Source organism: Lissotriton vulgaris, chromosome 3_1 (genome assembly GCF_964263255.1).
Source record: "Lissotriton vulgaris chromosome 3_1, aLisVul1.2, whole genome shotgun sequence".
NCBI lineage: Eukaryota > Metazoa > Chordata > Amphibia > Caudata > Salamandridae > Lissotriton > Lissotriton vulgaris.
The window spans coordinates 1,350,370,385-1,350,393,253 of record NC_141689.1 but is presented as its reverse complement, the minus strand read 5'-3'; positions in this window follow the sequence as shown (position 1 = coordinate 1,350,393,253).

Sequence of the window (22,869 nt, the reverse complement as noted above, 5' to 3'; positions counted from 1 at the left end):
CCTCTGAGCAAACGGCTCCATGTAGAGGGCGAACAAAAGCGGCGAGAGGGGACAACCTTGTCTCGTACCGCGTTCGATGGCAAAACTACCGGAGCTACACCCATTGACCCGCACCGACGCCGATGGACTTTTATAACAGTTAAAGACCATGGTGCGGAACTTCTCGCCGATACCCAGTTTCCCGAGAACCAGCTCAAGGTACGGCCAATGAACTCTATCGAAGGCCTTCTCCGCATCAACTGATAGCAACATCCGCTCTCCCGGGATACGCGAGGCCTTTTCCAGTACATGCGTCACTCTCTTGGTGTTGTCTACCGTCTGTCTACCGGGTACAAAGCCCGCCTGGTCCGCCTCCACCAGTCCCGGTAGGTAGAGACCAAGCCGGGATGCTAGAATCCCTGTATATAGGTTGAGGTCAACATTTAAGAGTGAGATGGGCCTGTACGAACCACACAAGGCCCGGTCCTTCCCGGGTTTCGGGATGACTGACACCGTAGCGTTAAGGAGGTCCGGTGGGATAGCGCCAGGCTCGGAGAAGGAGTTAAACAGTCGAGCCAGGATTGGGGCCACAGCGGTGCAGAAGGTCTTATAAAACAAAGCTGTGTAGCCATCCGGGCCCGGGGCCTTACCGTGCTTCAGTCGCGCTATAGCGGAGATGACTTCTTCAACATGGATGTCCCTCTCTAGATGGTCCGCCTGGGCGGAATCCAGCACCGGGAGGGCCACTGACTCCAAATAGTCCTCGGCATCTCGCGGCGAGGAGGGCTCCCCAGCATACAGTGCTTCGTAGAAGCTGCGAAAGGATTCCGCCACCTCCGCGTCACCAGAAACAATAACCCCGTCCGTACCTACCAGTTCCTTCACGACATTACGCTGCTGTGCAACCCGGAGCCGATGGGCCAGGAGCTTACCACACTTGTCCCCCCCTGAGTAAAAGGCATGCTTCAGGCGCAAAGCTGCATACTCCGCTCTATCAAGATCCAGTGCTGATAGGAGCTTCCTCGCCGCTTTCAATTGCCTCCAAACTCTCGGAGCCCCTGTGCGGCGATGAACCTGCTCAAGCTCCCTGACCTGCGCAGTCAGTTCGTCCCTCTTACGCTGCCGTTCCTTATTTTCGGCTGAGGAGATGGAAATAAATTCCCCTCGGAGGACCGCTTTCAAAGCTGCCCACTGCGTTGCTTGAGACGTGTCGGAGTTGCCGTTGTGAATCAAATAATCCTGAATGACCTCCCCTATGCGTTTCACAACAGACTTCTTATGTAAAAGAGTATCGCGCAGACGCCACGTCCCTCGAGAGGGAGAGGCCCCCGGCCACTTGAAGACGCCGGAAACTGGCGCATGGTCGGACAGGGACAGGACCCCGATGTCAGCCGCCGTGGCGGCAGTGCGCAGCGGTCCACTCACCAGGAGGTAATCCAGCCGCGAGTAAGTGCGGTGCGCATGGGAGAAGTAGGAGTAGTCCCTATCAGTGGGGTGCATAGAGCGCCAGAGGTCGTGCAAATCCATCTCCACAATCCGATCCTTCACCGCGCGGGGAAGTTCCCCCGTCTGCGGGGAGCGTTGCGCCGACCTGTCCATAGCAGAGTTGAAAACGATGTTAAGGTCCCCCCCCAGGATAACATGGCGATCGGGCGAGGCAGTGATGTCCACCAACACTGAGTCAAAGAAACGATCCTGGTGATCATTCGGGCTATAAACGGAGCCAACCGTAAAAGCTATTCCCCCTAGTCGCATGCGATATGCAAGGAGCCTCCCCTTTTGTTCGGCATATTTATACAGAACCTCGCCTCTAAAGGAGCTAGCTAAAAGAATGGCCACACCCGCAGTCTTGGTCGCTGCTGAGGAGAAGAACTGAGTGGGGAACTTGGCAGAGCGCAGCCTATGGCAATCCCTGGGCAGTAAATGGGTCTCCTGCAGGAGGCATATATCCGCCTGCGTCCCCTCCAGCAGTGATAGGATCGCCCTACGCTTCACAGGGTTATTCAGACCCTTAACATTAAGGGTCACCACCTTTAAGGACGGCATTCCTCCCGGGGAACAGAAGCGCTATGCAGCAGGCAAGGGATCAGCGGGCGGGGCGCATGGGGCAGGCGCGCGGGAGAGGCCAGGACAGGCCAAGCGTAGGCATGGACAACATCGGACGGGACCCCCCCAACAACAAAACAACCCTTACACCCTCCCCAGACACACTCATGGCAACTAGCCAAAAACAAAAACAAATGTAAACACCCCATTGTCTCAGTCAAGCCCAAAAACGGGCAAGTCCGTAGAAAACAGCAAAGTGGACGTTCAGCCACTCACCTCCAACCGCCCCCCCTGACCCCCGGCCCCAAACCCAGCATCGTAGAGGCTAAGAATCTCTCCCCCCGGAGTGAATTTAGGCCGTCATGGCCACGCCATTGGAGTCGGCCAAGTCCCTGGCCGCCGCCCTCAAAGCATCTGCCATGTCCGCCCTGATAGTTGGGGAATCAGGGCGACTTGCACTCGCTGGTGACTGTCTCCTCGTCGACCTCCGTCGGCTCCGTCTCTCTGGGCGCCTCCACGACGGTGTTGCTCCGTCCTCCTCCGTGGCCGTGAGTCCCAGTACTCCGCAGATGTCTTGTAGGGAGCGCAGTTGGTGTAGCACCCCGTTCCACCTAAAAATCAGACGAAAGGGTGTCCCCAGGAGTAGGGCGTCTCGTGTTCGCGCAGAAAGTCATTGGCAATCCTGAAGGACCTGCGCTTCTGCAGCGTGATGGCGGACAGGTCCTGGTAGAGCGCTACAGGCCGCTCCCTGAAAGTTAAAGGCTGCTTCTTTCGGGCCTCCGCCATGATGCGTTCCTTCAGCGGAAAGTCGGGCAAGAATGCCAAAATGTCCGGAGGGGGCGCCGATGACTGGCGCTGTCGACCCACCCTATGCGCTCTGTCAATGCGGACAGGGAATTCTGCATCTTCCCCCAAGATCTCACGGAACAGGTCCTGTAGATAGGCCACCAAATCGTCCCCCTCGTCCGCGGATGGGACACCCCGCACCCGGATGTTGTTCCGCCTGGACCTGTTCTCAAGGTCTTCAGAGTGGGCCTGGAGCTCGACACATTGCTCCCGGAGGCGGAGAACGTCCTGTTGAAGATGGACTATCTCTTCGTCTCGGCGCTGGCCCGCCGTCTGTACTGTTTCAACTCGCTCGCCAAGGCCCTCCACCTCTCTGCGTACTTCACGGACTTCGCTGGCCACCTCTCTCTTCAACGTTTGAAAGTCTTCCTTGAGGGAACTAAATAATTCCTCCATAAAGGACTCGCCCCCAGCCTCATCCGCCGAGGCCCGGGAGGATCCCGGCGACAGCTGTGTTCTGTCCCGCAGCTGCTGGGCCCTGCCAAGCATATCCGGCAGGGTGCGGTCCCCCTTCCTCGAGCCGCCTCTTCCAGTCATCATGGTCGCTGCAGTGGACGAGGCCCAAGTCCGGGCGCTCCAGAGTTGCCTAGTCGCCCGTGGGTGCCAGATGTGGAGACCGCTCTGCAAGCAAGGGTGCTGCGTCACCAGCGACAAAATGGCGGACCGGCCCGGGCACTACTGGTCGCGCCGCCCGGCCAGGGCGGCTACCGGGAGCCAAAGCAAGGGACTCTCTTCAGCACGTCCCTCTGGAAGTTAGTCCAGTAGCGGAGGCGACAGCAAGCGCCCGCCAGCCAAAGTCACAGACGGAGGCCACCAACACCAGCTCTTCAGGGACAAGATGGCGGCAGGGCGGGGCCAGGTAGAGCGGCCTGGGCTGGCGACATCGCTGGCGACCCCCGGGATACAGCGATCAAAGAAAGTCCGCAGCCAATGTCACACAGTTTCACCGGAGGGCCCAGATGGGCCGATCTCAGTGTTGAGGCCTCCGGTCGTTGTTCACGGGGCCGGGGCCCGCACAGCGCAGTGTGTCGCCGTCGCTAGTCGGAGGGCCAAGGCGTAAACTCAAATCCAAAGTCTTCCGTGTCACCGAGACACCGTCCGTAGGCCTCCGTTATCCTCCGGTGCGCGGCGGGTCCGATCCCCTCCGGATCGTCAGCTTTCAGCACCAGGCCTAGCCGAGGCGCCTGGACAGCACTGCAGTTAGCTCCGCCTCCCAGGCTCTCCTCCGTACTTCGATCTTTGACCAAACTTTCAAAGTGCTTCCTCCGAGGCGATGATGGCCAAAGTGGTATCAATGTGCGCACCAGGCACTCCGGCACACTCCTCTCGCTCGCTGAGCAGCAGCGGGGGGAGAGAAGCGCAGAAAAAGGGGCTCGAGCTGAGCCGGGCCGGAGGAGCTACGGGAGGAAGCGTCCGCTCACCCCGCCATCTTGGCCACGCCCCCCTAGAATTACATTTTAGGGATGCAAACTTAATCCACTACCTAATAGCCCTAGAACCAAGATCATGCTCACCTACCCAAACGTGAAAAACAGAAAAGTGACCAGATACGTTGTTCTGCCAATATTTAGCACCACCTAGCCAACAAATCCTAAGTGGACACTATTTATTTAGCATCATTCTTAATTTTCAAAATATTGTTTTTCATAACATTCCATCATGTCCTAAAAGCGACACAGATGTAACACATTTATCACCTACAATACATACCATTCAAAAAATCATAATACATAATACAAACAATAATCAATAAACATCTATACAAAACATGAACACCATTTAAAATGTCAATTGCCTCAAAGCATCTTTAGAGGGCACCTACCCAAACGGGCATTAGATTGAAATATATTCCCTTCAGCGCTTCAAAGTTGCCAGTAACCATTAGACAAGGCATCCTCTTGGGTTCTGATTCTTCCTTAACTACCAATAGTTGACTGACAAGCCCAGTCGGTCCAGTCTATCTGTCACCCAACCCTCCCCCCCCCAAAAAAAAGGCTGTGTATTTAGGAACCTCACTGAGGCACCACCCTGGACCAATACCATTACTCCACGGCCTACTAATCTGAGGCTGCGTGAGCCACAACAGTTTACCAGCATTACCCCCAGAGAGGGGGTCTAACTCGGCTAGATCCCACAGTAGGCCAAGAAATAGATCATGCATTGAGCGTGGCGCGTGGTCGTGCCGGCGGCAAGATTGAGTGAGCTCTGCCGACCGGGCGACAACAACCCAACACAATCCTGGGACAAAGCCCGCAAACAACGGCTTGATCCACTAGCCTGCATTGCGGGACACACCACCCGACTCTGATTCAGCCGTTTTGCTGAGACCAGGCTGCCCGAGGAGTTGGATAGATGGTGGCTCCTTAAGGCCTTGCTGAGGCCGATAGGCTGCGTGAGCATGGCGATCTGCCGAGGGACAAGGCCTGCTGACTCTCTCACGACTGGTGGTGCCTGCCACGCCTGGCCTGGAAGAGTGAGAGCCCCAGAGGGAGGACGACACCTCTTGCGGGGAATTATATGAACCTCCCGCGATTAAGATCCTGACGGTAATCTGCAGACCTGTACGCTACCTGGGGATCAGTGTAGGCGATACCAGTGGACGCGCCGCCCTACGCTGCTGTAAGAACACCTGTGCTGTTGCGGGGGGGAGGGGGGCTCCATCCGCGGAGTGTTTGGCCTGCTAACGGTTGGATGGTTTCTGCGAACGGCCCACTGCCTGCCTATCTGTGGACCACCCCTCCCTGGGCTGGCGAGGCACGACCTGGAGGTGGTCTATCCTGCCCACCTGGGATTCCTTCGATGCTGTCTCCCTGGGCCTGAAGACGCTGATGTGGTGGTCTCGGGTTGGTTGAGAGGCGCGCCCTGGACTGGACTGGGGGGGGGGGCTCCATCCGCGGAGTGTTTGGCCTGCTAACGGTTGGATGGTTTCTGCGGATGGCCCACTGCCTGCCTATCTGTGGACCCCCCCCACCCCCACTCCCCCCTCCTCCCTGGGCTGGCGAGGCACGACCTGGAGGTGGTCTATCCTGCCCACCTGGGATTCCTTCGATGCTGTCTGCCTGGGCCTGAAGACGCTGATGTGGTGGTCTCGGGTTGGTTGAGAGGTGCACCTGGACTGGACTGCTGCCTGCCGCCTGTGTCATAATCCCGATAGAGTGGCAACTTTAAGTTAATGCAAGCCTAGCGTGCGATAAGCACTCCTGTGGGCCTCCCTGGACGCTATCCTCGATAACTGCGCCGCAGCGCATGACGTGGACCCCGGCTGGTTTGGGCACTCCAACACAGCCTCCAGAGGGGCACATCACCTAAAGTACTTCAACTGAGAAGACCTGGCTGCTATGGGGAAAACCGACCATAAACAGCCTAAATTGACCTTTGAGGGCTGACGCACAGGCCGTTGCGGCGATGCGCAGTAGGATGCACGGGATTAGGCTACTCAAACTGAAGTTTGTACACGATGAGGTTATCAAATCATTACTTCTAGAAGTCAAAACTAGCCTGAAAACAATTGACTCTAAAATAAATCACCTTGCAGTGCGCCTAGATAAGATCAAACAACGCACTCTCACGATAACCAGATCACGCACCAGGAGGCTCAAGTATCAGATGGTCATGACTCTATTGCTGAGGCCCAGCACCGATTGCTCAAGATGGACAAGGTCATAGATCTCATACGTGCCAAAAAATGAAGATCGTGAATCTCGTTCTCCTAGCGACAACCTTCGCATTACTGGTATTCCCAAGACCACAGCGCTGGGCAAAATGGACGACTACCTAGAAGCGCTGCTGCACAAACTCTTTGGATCGGCATTACCTGAATGCTGCATAGTAGAGCGTGCCCACCGCTGCCTAGGCCCAATCGCATCCTAAAATCCCGCTACGCCATCCTGAGAAAAGCAAGAGAGATGAGAGGGATTAGACACCAGGGCATCACCCTTGCATTTTACCTTTACTTTACCATAACAGTCCAAAAAGCCAGAAACGATTTTCGACTTGCTAAGCGGCTGCTGCAACAACTTAACTTTACATATGCCTACTAAGTTAGGGTCGGATTGGGATCACAATTTGGCCCGGGCGCTGACGAAAAAAGTGGCCCACATGCAAGGGGCGTGGCCCACAATTAAGGGGCGTGGCCCATATTCAAGGGGCGTGCCTTTTCATGAAACACCATTTGGCTACTCTTTGAGGTCTAATTTGTAGAGAAATATTTGGTAAATTAAGCCTTTTAAAGTTTACAGAGCAAGTAACATTGGTAAAGACTAGGAGCACTGCAGTTCTGAAAACGAAATACTTACTTGCAGTCTTAACGCCCTGCACAATGTCGTTAGATACTCTTTCCCAACCAGCTATGTCCTAGACTCTAATCATCACATACATCAGAAATCTAGTACAAAGTCAAGGAGAAAGGGTAAGACTGGAATCTCTGGTAATAGAACATGTAATAACAAAAGCAAGAATTCACAAACAAGGAAAAGGAAGTCTGGGGTGTAAATAATGCTGAACGTGTACAATCTAGTCATGAATTTATTTCACAGCCAGCAGGTGATGTCCATATACAAAAAACACAGTTTTATTCATATCTGTTGCTGCCTTTAAGTCTTGGCCATGGGGAGACTGTGGATTACTCAAGAATCTTGCCCTAATGGCCATGCATACTCCTTAAACAGATTGTTTTAAGTACAAATATTTCAAATTTTTAATATGGGCGATGAGTAAGAACCTATCACAGAGATTTTGCAGAAAAATGGGTTTTTGTTTCATGCAACATCCATAAAAAAATGTCTTTGAGATCAAACAGGCCATCACATATGAGAAATGGGAGGATGTCACTGAGATTATTTTCAGTATTTGTAGTGAGCTGTTACTGTGTTGTAATATTGAAAACACACGTCAATGTCCTTGAATATTAGATGAAAATACATTAAGAATTGGGACAAGTATGGTGGTGCACTGTCCAGTAACCAGCTGAAAGAGGGCATCAAAGAGCAGAAATTGGATTATAAATTCAAATCTGTTCCGAACAGGGGCCCAAAAATATGTTTGGCCCAGGGCCCCCAAAATCCTTCAGATGTTTGGCACAGACAAGGAATGAAAGTGAGAGGATACTGTTCTTGCACAGGACACAGGGCCAAGGTGACAATGGCCTACATGCTGAGCAACTAAAAAAACAGCAAGGCCCCTTTCTATCACAAAACTATTTGAGCCCTAATAATCAGCGAAGCCCCTGCTATTACTAATCTACTCAGCCCTCCCCAGACCCTCAGCTCAGGAGCACATGAATAGCAGTAAGGCCCATGGAGGGCCCTCCCCAGCCCTTCAGGCCTCAGGACAATGTCCTGGCAGGGGAGCACAAAACAAAGCTGCTGGGTCATCCATGGTAGCCAGGGGGAGGCTGAGGTGAAGATGGTGCAAGTTGCAAAGATCACCTGGCCCCCACAGCGAGACCCATTCTTCCTCGCCCACTATGCCCTGAATGTGAAGGGCTGTGGGCGAGTTGTTAAAACTAACACTGTTTAGGTGCTGCGTGGGCCCTAGGGGGGCTGAGGTGAAAATGGCTCAAAAGCCTGAGCAACACCTGGCCCTCAGGGAGGCCGATTTTTGCAAACTATCACCCCCTCCCCAGCCACCCTCAGTGTGATTGCTTTGCAGGGCAGGGGGTGAAGGAGAGGTCACAGCGGATAATCGCTGTGGCCGCACAGTGAAGCTGCATTCATTTCTCTGTCTCTGTCTCTGTGCTCTCTGTGGGCCGTTTTTTTTTCTCCCCTTTCCTCGTCCACAGAGAGCATGGAGACAGAGACAGAGAAATAATGCAGCTTCACTGTGCGGCTGGGAAAGGGGAGAAAAAAACGGCCCGCAGAGGGCACAGAGACACCGGCCCTTCGGCCGATGCCCGAATGCCCGCATTGCCAATCCGCCCCTCGGCATTACCCTGCTAAGCTGTGAATTGACATTGAAGGTAAGCCCCGCTATTTCACTGACCCCAAGGCGGCTGTGTCTTTTGTGAAGCAATTGAGCAAGTCTCAAACCTGCATCTTACTGACGGAGGGTTAGAACAGCCAACTAAGTGACAATGACTAGAATTTATCACTGCTAATCCCAGTGGCGTAACGAAAGTTGTGGGGGCCCCCCTGCAAAGTACTCAGAGGGGCCCTTGCTCCGGATTTAATCCGGAGCTCTCAGCCTGAGCACAGTGCTGAGGGGACCCCCTGCGGGGGCTGCGGTGTCCTGTGTTGCTCCACTGGAACCACGAATCGACATTAACAACACATAGGGTCTGATTCAAAAACCCATTGACTGCCCCAAACCTATTTTTATGGCCAAAAAGGACTCCATTTATGCTTGCCAGCTATCCACAAAAGGATACTCGTCAGTCTGTCGTAAATGGTATTACTACTGCCCAATTATACGCCAAAACTTCTTACAATTATGGAGTAGTGACTCTAGCACTAGGGGTGAGGAGTAAGAGGTTTTAGCTTGCCTTGGAAGTCGATAAATGCCCACAGCGTCTGGGTTTAATAGCATTCATGCACTCTCCGACTCTTTCCTAGCCTAACAGTTGTATCTGGAGTAACTTCCCTAATAGGATGCGAAAGAGAACAGAGCAACAGAGGTGTACGGGAAGGGGCTTCTCCAGTCCATGCAGAAAATAGATCTCCCAGTGGAGAAAAAGAAATTTGAAAACGTGCGCATTTGCACATTAGACTGCACTTCCACAAAGCGTAGTTTATTCTATTCATAACTTCACCTTCGGAAAATATCAGATGTCTCATGGCATTCCCATTAGTCCAGCTGGAAATCTGCAGTATCCTTAAACTGTACACTAAGCAGACCAGAGCGAAATTTAAATTACACCATTGAAATCAGGGCACGAGTCAGGGGTAAACGCAGGCACAAGGCTTTCAAACTCACTATTTTTACAGGGTGGATACCGTGTACCCTGCCAAGAAGTAGGGCCCACAAAGAATATGTTGAACTTGTCCTGTTGTAATTTCCAGACACTGGGACACGTTCAGCAGCGCCTACACGTTGTCTGCTTTCCATTTCCAGCAGCAACACGCAGGCAGCGGGGGGCTTTTGTTCCTCCTCCAGCTGGGCAAAGATAAAGACAGAAGTTAAGGGGCCATCAGGGCTCCTTTAAATCTAGTATGGGACTGGAGGCGTCCTGGAACCTCACAAACACAAGCACACAGCTTATCTCTTCACAGGTACTTAAGAGAGGCAGCTTTTGACTTTGTTCTGTCTCTGTATATAAGAGATGCATAAACTGTAAGAATGTTAGATGGGTTGGTTTGTCCCAGTATTTAAACACTATTTTATTTCTTTTATTGTGCTACTCATCCCAATGCAGAGTGTTGGAGCACTTTACATAACATACAGATTATCCATTCCAAATAAATCATGTAAGTGTATAAATCAATGTCCAAGATGTGTTACATAAGACAGTCAGGGTTGCAAGGTGTAGTAGTCAAATACCCTTCGTAGCTCACTGTGGTCTACCAGAAGGATTACAATTTATTAAAGGCAAGTAACATAATGATCTCCGTGTTCAACGCAGTAACCCACTTGCCTATCTACATACAATAATCTGTGATCTGCATGTTAGATGATGTGCTTTGCAGGAGACAACTTTAAAAACATATTTTATTAAATTTTCAGTTGCCACATGTTATAACATACACATATCAGAGCAATTGGTGTTTTCGTCCACAGGAGAGCAGCAGAGAGCAGCAAGTCAACCACGAGGAGGAAAGTGCATGGAAAGGGCGAGGCGAGGCATACGGCGGTCTGTGGCGTTCTGTGGCAAACAGTAGAGCAAACCGTAGAGCCACGAGAGCCATAACGCCATAACGCCATCGCAAGGAAGGCTCCGGCGGTCTGTGGAGGATCTGGGTGCCAAAGATTCGTAGAGCCTGGACCTGGAGCCGGGGGACTGATCGCGGCTTTGTGCGGCTCTGTGCTCCGCGGCTTTGAGCACCGCAGGGGGAGAGCGCTTGAGATCGGAGCTTGGAGCTTTGAACCAGAGATTAGAGGAGGCTCTGAGCGCAGTGTATTGTGTCTTTGTGTACCGCGGCTTTGAATACCGCTGGGGGGAAGCAGTTATCCCGGCGGCCCTGAACATTGTGACAGGCTGTGAATGACTGCCGCAAGACCCTGTGAGACCCTGCAAACAAACTGTGAGTGTGGCGGGGGAGCAGGGAAGCGAGGGCTGTGAGAGGGCTGTGAAGAGTGGGAGCCTTGATTGCTACAGTCTATTGCCACCGTCTGCAGTCTGCAGGAGTCCAAAACGAAATCAGCTGAATTTCTGAATTTCTGTGCGAGAGTCATGAACTCTTGACTGCGGCGTGCATTCAGTGCCGGGTCAGTAGGAGGAGCTTGTGAGCTTGTGAGCGGCAGTGGCAGCGGTGTGGTGTGTGGCGGGCTCACTCTGAAAGAAATCTTCGCCCGCAACCCGCAATCCCTGTAATTTCGATAACCCCCCCACCGCTGCAGCGGGAGCCTGGCGTCAGGAGAAGTGAAACCCGAGGCAAGCCCGCGGACTCCTCGCTTGCCTTCTCTGTGCTATGTGCTCTGTGCTATATTGTGCTGCGCCGGGTGACTTGCCTTAAACACCCCAGGTTTGCTATGGATCTGGGTCAGTGGGTCTGCAGTGGTGGCTGTCTTATCGGTTCTTATCAGTTCTATATCTACCTTTGATCGTCGGACTGTGGATTGTGGATTGTGGACCTGTGGACCTTGGACCTTGGACTTGGACCTTCGTGACTCAGGTGTCTTATGCTTTGCCTGTTTTGGACACTGGGAGTAGTTATTGATTAATCTAAGATCCAACCCGGATATAAGTCTTGTACAATATTTAGGGTGGTGTGCGCTGGTTATATTTTTAATCTCCAAGTGCTTCCTCCGACCCGAGAAGTTTACCACGGTCACCATAGTCACAATAGCCCCAGTTGCCAGACAGGGGTCGGCGTGCGGCTCTGATTGGGCTACTGCTGAATCGCCCAGGCCTCGAGAAAGGTGTCACGTGAATAGCCGTGGGGTTCTGCGGAGGTATCTGGGGGCTATCTGAGGAATACTCTGTGGTGGATATAACGCCACTTAAAATCTGTCCTAAGGCGGTGCTTCACATCTTGCAGTTATCATTCAGTTATCCTTTCTCTTGGAACACATTGCTCTCTCCTGCTAGCCTTGTTACATCTCTAGCTGGAGGAACTTTAAGCTTAAGTGGTGATAATCTCTTTTGCCATGGTAATGTCTGTCAGGCGACTGCGTTCTCAGTCTAAAGTAAAATCTGTAAACCCTCTAGAAGCCATTAACCATAGTGTCAAGAGTGATAAGAGTGACAAGAATTCGCGGAGTCCCCCAAAACCTCAAAAACCAATCAGTAGACGCAGAATTGGTGCTCACCTAACTCTTTTATAATCATACCCATCAATAATATCAATGTTCTCTAAAAAGGGAAGAAGTTTTAAGAGCGGAACAGGGCAAAACATTGAAGAACTTGGAGTTGTGGGAAATGAGGAGAATTCAATGGAGGTGATAATGGACTCCGAAATAATAGCAGAGAATGGAGTAGATAGCCATATATCAAGACCAGAAGCACTCTTTCCTGTAAATAATAATACAGAAATCTAATGGGGACGTAGGCAATGTAGCGCCCCCATCTATTGTAAGTCGAGCTGTTGTGTCATGTCAAGAAAGGGTGTAGAAAAATTCGGGTTTGGAGATGGAATTGGCTCTATCTAGGAATGAGGTGGCAGTTTCCACGCAGAGTAAGAGTGGCGAAAGTGAGGACGTCACCCCTCTTTCTCCACTAGCAGATTTGATAACCCTTTTTGAAAAAGTACATGACAATGTAAGTGTATCTCAAAGGAGTTTACTAGACTGCTCATCAATAAAAAGAAGTGAATTTTCTCCTAAAAGTGAACGTCAGAAAGTCCATAGTGAACTTAATGGGCAGGCTAAAACAGAAGACCTCACTCTTCCTGATATTGCCATTCAACTGGAAAAGAACGCTGAACGACTGAAGCAGTTAGAAAAATCGGGTGCTCAATGCTTGGTTATAGACCCCCATCCGAATAAGGAAATATTGTCTCCTCAAGCAGGAGTTCACTTACACATGCCAATTATGTATAGCAGTACACCTACTAAATACTCTTTGACATCAGATTTTCATGATTTAGCTATGCCACGTGATAACCGGGTAGGGAATTCCGCGTTCTCACTGTCTAAAAATGAGATTGCAGGTTCAGGGGGGCTAACAGATACATTTACTAAATTGGAAGAAATTTTGGCTGCAATTTTGTCCCTGATGGAGAAGAGTGCCTCTAACTCGGATCATATCCTCAAAGTTCTAACGCCCATTTTGGGAGGGGTTTTAGAACTTAAACAACATAGCCAAGTATGTGTGAAGTGTTCCTCCCCTATATGTAACAATCTTTGTCAAATTAATGGCAGAATACATGATGCTGCTAATGGCTCAGGGTTAGGGGAACCAAATAATCAGTTGGTGAACGTTGGATGTTTGCCGTCTGGAAGAAATCTAACTCAAAGCCCATCCCAAATTATTGTTAATGACTCTGCAAAGGTCCCCACTGAGGGGAAAAGTGTAAATGTAAAGGTCTCTCCAGTGATAGATACAGTGCATGTTTTCCCAATCTTTAATATGAGCAAGTCCAAAAAACCCAAACCTCATGAATCAGCTGAAATAATTAATATTTTAGAAGCCTCTGGGGTGGGGGAACATTTATTAGTAAGTGAGGGAAGTGTTAAAAACCATTGTAGGAGGAAAAGGAAGGGGAAAAATCGCCGGTTCCCAAAACGTAAGCAGAGAAAGCTGCGGTTCCAAAGCGTAGTACAATTGGATCATACTAATTTCGCTCCTGATGATGAAAATAACACATCAACAGTGGCAAAACAGAGGATGAATTCGAGTACAACTGAGGAGCAAGATAATATCCCCCAGCCGATTAGTCTGACTAGTAGGTCGAGTATTTCCCAGAATGAAAATGGGTTGGGTGAGGCCAGGAAAAGAAGGGATTCTAATCTGGAGAGTAGCACAGTAGCGACGGTGGATAATATAAAAATCTTTGTACCAGACTGAGTTTAGAACTAAATGGGACAGCATGTGAATCAGTGGGTCCCGCCCTGATTTTCATGAAGCCTGATGTAAGTAATGGTGGGGGAGTTAGTCTAAATATGACTACATCGGTTAATAACAATAAAGGGGGTAAATCTACTGATTCCACGAGGAGTCCTTATGATACAAATGTATTGAGGCCCCCAGAGTTAGGTACTGGGCATGTGAATAATGCCTTAATTTTTATACCGCTTTTTGATGCTGAGCCAATGACATTGAATAGAAGGGCCCTTCTTGGAATTCTATCGGAAATAGAGGATCTAAAGTTAATTTCCTCTAAAGATATCGAACTGGTCCTTTTAGATTGGAGGCACAAACCTCAGGTCACCAAAGCAATCTTTACCTCAGGGGTGGTGCCTTCCCTCGTGTTAGCAAATGTGGATGGCTTTAGGAAAAGAGGAATAGATGTCATTTTCTGCCCCACATCCCAGAGTGCTCCATTGAAGCGTCTCGCAACATCTCATTTTTGGCAAGGGATAGGACTAAATGACCATGAGGGTGTGAATATGACTACTAAATTTGAGGATTTGGAAATTACAGTTGGGACGGGATCGGGTGTAAGAAAAATAAAGGTAGTAGCACCCGAGGTTCATGAGGTTCTTGGCATTGATAGTGGAAATGAGGTGTCAAAATGGAACTGGATCGCAGGCACTTTGAATGGGGCTAAATCTACTAACACTATCCCCATAGAGCGGAGGTAGCCTTCTAAGAACAATCGTGTCTTGGAATATGGCGGGGCTAGGAAAAGAACATTTTAAGCTTATTTCCTTAGCACACCTAGACCCCAAAATAATCTGCCTCCAAGAGACGTGGACAATTGAAGAATTCCAGTTAGATAACTACTACGTGTATTGTAGTGCAGCAAAAAAATCTATAAAGGGCCATGCAAGTGGAGGATTAGCCATTCTGCTAAGTTGCGAGTTAGTATGGGTCCCTGAGATTTTTATTCATCCATCAAATTGCTGTATCTGTGCAAAGTTAAAATTAGAACAAGACAACTTGGGATGTGCAACATTTCTGTATGTGGTAAATGTATATATTCCTCCTGGGAAAGCGTCCACCCCACTGGTCGACTCCATTTGCACTTTTGTGCAAAAGTTATGTAGCAATGATGAAAGAGTGTGTATCCTGATGGTAGGAGATTTTAATGCCAAGATTAATAATAGCTCAATTGCATCCTTTTCCAATTTGGACCTGGAGGAGGTTTGGTTTATACCAGAGGCAGTATTCCCTTCCAATTTAAGATCTGATAAACGTGGCCTTTTACTGTTGCAAAATTTGAGTAACCTTGACTTTATAGTATTAAATGGCAGATTCCCAGAGGACTCACCTGCAGCCCTCACCTTTCACGGGTCACATGGCAGTTCCCTTCTCGATTATATGGCAATGTTATTTCAATTGTTCGGGGCATGCTCCCAGTTTAAGGTTCTTCCTACTAATTTGAGTGACCACAACATATTGGCTGTCAAGATAGCTTTAAACTTCGAGAAACCTGAACTATGGAATCAGAGGAATGATATAGTAACATATTCTCGAAGTAATGGTCGTACTTGTTGGTCACATAAGAACCTTCAGAATCTTTATTGGGTATTTAAGAACATTGCGTTCAGTTTAACCTGGGAGAACCCGATCGTGAGATATGAAAGAGTCATGACTGCTGTCAGAAAGTTGGGAAGAAAGATGAAAGGTGATAGCGCCGCCCCAAAGTAACACTCCCTAATAAAATTAAAACTCTTAATAATAAGATAAATGGGTTGATCAGATCCCAATTTATAGACCCATGGCCGTCAAGACAAAAAGAGATATACAGATTAAAACAGGTCTGGAAAAGGAAAATAGCTGCAGATCGCAGGGCCTCTGAAGACGAAAAATGTGTTAACCTTCGGGAAGTGGCACTCTCTGGGATACTAGAAAATACTGGGCATTGATTGCTAAATACTGTGACAGTAGAGTAAATTCTCAGCCCATGTTAATCTCTGAATCTGAATGGTCTACTTATATATCCCAATTGTACGCCCCAAATCCTATAGATGCTGGGGTTGAGGGGTTCAATAGGTCCATATTTTCGGTAGAAGAGGTAGAAGCACCAATAATGAGCGAACTTGAGGGATACATTAAGGGGGCGAGATACTCCGGGGCAATGGGGCCGGATGATGTTCCTGTAGCCTTAATAAAAAAGGACCGTGGCGATTGGGCAAAGATGTTACATCGAAGACAAGTGGAGGCAGCACCAAAATCAAAGTAAATTCCAGAGGCAATGAATCATATAAAAAAATAATTTTTTCTTTATTGATTTTTTCTTTTTGAAGGTGCACAAGACAGCCAACGCGTTTTGCTCCCCAAACTTGGGAGCTTCGTCAGGGCAAGGTCAAGTGAACTGAAATTTATGTGGGTTTTTAGGTCAAATAATATGGCTTCAACTCAAAATCGATGTTTTGAATTGAACGGAATCCAGTTGAACAAAGGTATTGCTCAGGGAAACAAAGGAAGAAATGACTAATTTCTCTACTTGTAAGTCCAAAAAGCGTCACGGGGGCCGTAGTAAATGACAGTCAGAATGCAATAGTATGCAAGTTCCTATAGATGTCACATATATTTCATATTCATATCGACTAATATACAGAATGTCACGGAGATAAGCAGTCCTTGATAAGCTGCACAGTTTAGTGGGTCTCACGTTATGACGACAGACGAACCGGCCCCTGCGAAAAACGCCAAGCCTCGGGGAACCCAGTGGGACCCAACCACAGCAGGTCTCGGAGGTTGAACAGCACAAGAGATTTAAGATTATATGGGATTTTGAAGTTTGAGGTGCTTTCTTGGTTGGTCCGCTGTGGAAAATTGTTTCTCTACAAAGATGTTACATCCCCTGTTCGTCCATTGTTATAAGTTTGGGGATATCCCTTATTCCTGGAAGGGCAGTATAATAGTACCTCTATATAAGAAAGGCCCTAAAAATTCTCCTGCAAGCTAAAGACAAATCTCCCTTTTGGACGCAACGGGAAAACTTATTGCAAAAAGCATCCTTGCCCACCTGCAAGAGTGGGTATTCGGTAATAATTTAATTCCCCTTGAACAGTCTGGTTTTCGGAAGAATAGTGGCACCCTAGACAACATCTCTGTCCTGCAAACCCTAATTGATAAATATCCTGTGGGTCGGAGGCTTCCGCTGTATACAGCTTTCATTGACTTCTCCACAGCGTTTGATAGGGTAGATCGGGGGACGCTGTGGAGGAAATTGATAAGGATGGGGATCCCAGGGAATTTGTTAAGAGTAATAATCGCTCTCCACTCTTCTACCTGGACTTAAGTTCTGTTAGGGGGGACTCAAGGCCTATCAAAGAAAGTCACCACCCACAACGGTTTGAAGCAGGGGTGCCTCTTGGCCCCTTTACTCTTCTCAATCTATATAAATGACCTTCCAAGCCGGGTAGGGGAGAGTAAAGGGGACCCTCCACAAGTGGGTGATCTAAAAGTAAGTTGTTTGCTATATGCTGACGACGCAATCATCATGGACCTAACTCCAATCGGGTTGCAAAGACGTCTGACGGAGCTGGTCAGGTACACTAATGAATATTTTTTTTAAATAAACTCTTCTAAGAGTAAGGTGAAGATTTTTAGTCAGAAAGGCTGTAAGGTTAGATCAAATCTGAAATGGTTTTTGGGGGATGAAAATATGGAAATAGTGACATTTTATCCTTATTTAGGAATTTTTGTTTACAAATAGGTGCTCTGCTAACAGAGTCAAGTCAAGTCAAGTCAGAAATTTGTATAGCGCGCTACATACCCTGAGGGTCTCAAGGCGCTTGAAGAAGGGTGGGGAGTTATTTGTCAAAAATCCATGTTTTGAGTTGCTTTCTGAATGCTAGGTGGTTCTGAGTGAGATGAAGGTGAGGGGGAAGTGAGTTCCAAGTTTTAGCTGCTAGGTAGGAGAAGGATCTACCTCCCATGGTGGTTTTGTTGATGCGAGGTACAGTGGCAAGGGCTTGGTTGGAGGATCGTAGTTGGCGTGAAGGGGTGTAGAAGGATAGTCGTGAGTTGAGGCATTCGGGTCCGATTTCGTAGAGTGCTTTGTGTGCGTGGGTTAGGAGTCGGAAAGTGATCCTCTTATTGACGGGGAGCCAGTGGAGGTTTTTCAGGTGATCAGAGATGTGCTCTTGACGCGGGATGGCTAATATGAGCCTGGCTGAGGCGTTCTGGATGCGTTGTAGTTTCTTCTGGAGTTTTGCGGTGGTGCCGGCGTATAGGGTGTTTCCGTAGTCCAGTCGGCTCGTGACCAGAGCGTGGGTGACTGTTTTTCTGGTTTCGGTGGGGATCCAGCGGAAAGTTTTTTTGAGCATGCGAAGAATGTTGAAGCAAGATGAAGAAACGGTGTTGACTTGTCTGTTCATCGAGAGTGAGGAATCCAGGATGACGCCCAGGTTCCGTGCGTGGTCCGTCGGGATGGGAGACATTTAGATCACTGCAAAAGTAAAGCTATTTCACAAGCATCGGCAATTAACCGCTTGTATAAGCAATGCGGGAAAATACATTTTTCACATACTATTGCAGTGTACAAAATAAAGATTCCGCCGACCTTGAATTACGCATGTGAAACAATTGACGAATGTGAGTGGGCTAAGTTCGAGAAAGTGGAAGGTAAAATTTGGCATCAAATATGTAACCTGAATCACGCTGCATTAATCGCGGCTCTTAGGCTCGAATTTGGCCTTCTCTCAAAGTATGTTTTGTCATTGGCAGGGTCTTTATGGTGGTGTAACGCTTTGATAAATGGTCAAGAAAATCTATTAAGGCTAGCATTGCACAAGGAAATTTTTGATAATTTATTGTGTAAAAGTGTAATATTTGGAAACTATTTAAAAGCTTTAAGCATTTTTGGTTTAGACTTAGCAGGGGCAGCAGTTTTAAACAAAATAGCATTAAAGCAATTAATTAAAAAAACCATATATATGATCTCACAAGAAAGAGATCTGAAAATATGCAGAGGGAATGGCAGACTGGACTGCATAGCGGAGAGCTCAATTATTAAAAATCCTTAGCCGTATGTTCTTTGGAACTTGAAACATGGTGTACGCAGAGTGATTCTACTGTTAAGAATGAATTTGTTGCCGTTGAGGATAGTAACAGGAGCTTGGGAGGGTATCCCCAAAAATGAAAGACTTTGTGATTTATGCAATGGTGGTATCCAAGATTTTAATCATGTTTTGATTGTGTGCCCAGCACTTAGCTCAATACGACGCAAATTTCTAAGGCATGGTTTTCTACATTATAATATTTCAACAGCAGAACAGGCACGCAACTTTCTTCGGCACCCCCCGTCATAACAGATATGTTTTAAGATTTTCTGCTTTTTTAAAGAATTTTTAAATGTATATTATAATTCAATAAGTAGGGTGATCAGTGGATTATGTAGTACCTTGTATAACTTCCCTTGTCTTAGCACTTTTTGAGCACTTTAAGCATTTTTTAATTCATTGTAACATACAATAAGTAACAATTATTTATTAGTGTGTCTAACAATCCTGTTTGCTACTTAACTTTCTTGTGCATCCTCCGAGTTATTTTGGTTATATTGATGCTAGATAATCATTCTGGGCTCTGTCCAGGGTTAGGGCATCTATGCACTAGCACTTTATTTTAATATATTTGCACCTTCAGTAGCACTTTATAAAATCATCTGTTGTTAACACTGTTCTCTGTCCTCGACATAAGAAATGTTTTAAATGCTTTTGCTTTTGTTAACTGCTGCCTGTATATTGGATAACAATAGTACAAATGTAGTTGAGTTTATTAATCTTGGGCTAAAGCCTAAAGGGTCGAATCAGGTATAAGCCCGGGATAAAGATAATGGTTTCATTGCGTCAGCACAATGTAGATTGCATGGGCACTTTACATGGCACTTTATAAAAACCGGACGCTTTTTTCATTTAAAATTCATCTCCCAAAAATAAGATTTAAAAAAATAAGATTTTAATTATTATTTCAGATTAACGTTAACCGTACATTGGATGAACTATACATAATTTTTTAAACCATGCGCTGCCCAACTGTAATTGTAGATTAGATTAGATCGCTTTATTAAATTAGGGAGTCACCCAATAGTGTTCCTTACTAGATAATGATTACAAGATTTCAGTCCCCCGGAGTGAGGTATTTAATGATTAACAGAGATTAGTCCCTTTAGGGAGGAGGTCATTTTAGGAAAATTGTTTATTACAGTATTTATTCGTAACTAAAGTTAGGGGTTTAATGAAAAACTTATTATGTACTGTGTGTAATGTAGGATAATTACGGGGTGTAACCTCTTGGGTTTTTAATACTGTTTTTTACGAATTAATGTTTTATTGTAATGTTATGTGGAATTCTTCGGAATTCCAAACCATAATAAAATAAATTGAATTGATTGAGAATCACTTCCAGTGAGGTTACTTCCTGTGACGCCATGTGGAATGTCACGCATCGTGACGTCATGTGTTTGATGACACACATCATGATGTCACTTGCATACTGCCTAACTTGGTCAATCCCCCCACTTCTTCTTTTAATACTTGTGCCCTGATTGAAATTTTGTATATTTGCAAATTTCACGTTACACGTTTGATAAGAAATTCCCGAAATTGCACCATTACCCTACATTGTGTAATTACACTGCTGCTCACCTCAAAATTATTGCGTAGGAGTGCAGGAACAACTCAAACACAAGAATAACTGTTGTTTGAAACAATACTTATTTGCACTTTTGTTTGCACAAAGTATGTAGTCTCATCAAAAATTGACATGAGGGCGCATTTTGCGCTAAAACATAGTGCAAAATGACACATTTGCATGTCAGGAAATTACTTACTTAATGTGTCCCAAAATTTGTGTAATTACGCAAAGCAAATTTAGAGAATTTGACACACCTCTACTTTAAATTGATGATTAGCACTTTGGTACAAATTATTACCACAACGCTTTTAGCTTAACCTTTCACATGTAAAAAAAAGAGAAAATTGTTTCACTACACCCAAATATAGGAAAGTGAGCAAATTCATAACGCTCCACTTTTTGTTATGATACAAACGTGTTTCAGTGATTTGGGCTGGAGCAATAAACTTTGAATACGCACGCAGCCAGCATGAGGCAAATGTTTTTTTCCTTGTTTTGGACGAGTGCAATCTTTACAAAATCTATCTTCCGATTCCTAATCCCCGCTTCTTCGGTTGACAGAAATGTTTGATCCTCGGCTGGTGACTTCATCTCCATGTGCCACGGTTCTTTTATTTGACAAATCTAAAAGCGCTCAAAACAGGCTCTCCCCAAGATCTGGGAGTGTTCATTTCCAGAGACATCGACAGCCTTGTTGGAACTTTTGTGTTTTTGATGGATTTACAGTGACTCTATTAAAAATCTAGGTATGGGGTTTACGTTTTTTCAACCTGTTTACCAAAGCAATGTATTAGGTGTAATATCGACTTTTACAGAAGCCCAGGTGGTTAATGCTCCTGCTGCAGCAGTTCAGTGAGCAGTGGGGACCTTACCTCTTTTCTACCCTTCATTGAAGTAAATTCGCCAAAGGCCAGGAAAAACGGAAGTGACATCAACTTGAGCGGGTGCCGTACCATTAGCATCTCTACAGTCCCATGTTGAGGAAACGAAGAAGAGGAAATAATAAAAATATCAGCCATAAAGTAGAATCCCAGCCATCCTCTGGCTTTTGTAGTTTGGTTTGCCCTGTTCCCATCATGCACTGGGACAGGAACAGACTAATTTGCATACAGCCAGGTTCTGAAACTGGGATGGTGCAGTGAGCTAAAAAACGGTGTTGGATCTAGCCCTGATCTCTTGACTGGGTGAGAGCTTTCTGCTTAATTCAGAGACTCTGTCCCTCACCACCCCTTGTTGTAAATATTTTTGTCCACCCTAAGCGTGGAAGGGTATTCTCAGATGTGAGACCCTTGCTCATTGCACCATCAGGATTCAAGCAAACTGGGCCGAAGACGGCTGTAATGCCAGAAACCGGTCCCCGGGAGCTTGTTTCCTTCCCAGTGTAAGAATTGGCTTTTGTAGTTTGGTTTGCCCTGTTCCCATCATGCACTGGGACAGGAACAGACTAATTTGCATACAGCCAGGTTCTGAAACTGGGATGGTGCAGTGAGCTAAAAAACGGTGTTGGATCTAGCCCTGATCTCTTGACTGGGTGAGAGCTTTCTGCTTAATTCAGAGACTCTGTCCCTCACCACCCCTTGTTGTAAATATTTTTGTCCACCCTAAGCGTGGAAGGGTATTCTCAGATGTGAGACCCTTGCTCATTGCACCATCAGGATTCAAGCAAACTGGGCCGAAGACGGCTGTAATGCCAGAAACCGGTCCCCGGGAGCTTGTTTCCTTCCCAGTGTAAGAATTGGCTTTTGTAGTTTGGTTTGCCCTGTTCCCATCATGCACTGGGACAGGAACAGACTAATTTGCATACAGCCAGGTTCTGAAACTGGGATGGTGCAGTGAGCTAAAAAACGGTGTTGGATCTAGCCCTGATCTCTTGACTGGGTGAGAGCTTTCTGCTTAATTCAGAGACTCTGTCCCTCACCACCCCTTGTTGTAAATATCCTCTGGTGTGAGGCGTGAAGGTACAAAAGTGAACACAATTTCTCCATTCTTGGTATAATCTCCTATCGTCGTGGACAGTGAAAAACGAGCGCAAATCCTCTCCTGCACTGTGTTTACTGCTTGTGAAACAAAACATGGAGCAAACCGATACGCTCCACTATGTTTTACAAATCAATTTGCACCAAGGCAGAAGTCGAGTACCCTGAATTTCCTAATTTGTGTGTGACTGTGATATATAAATATTACCCGATGAAACAAATATATTTATGTAGTTTTAA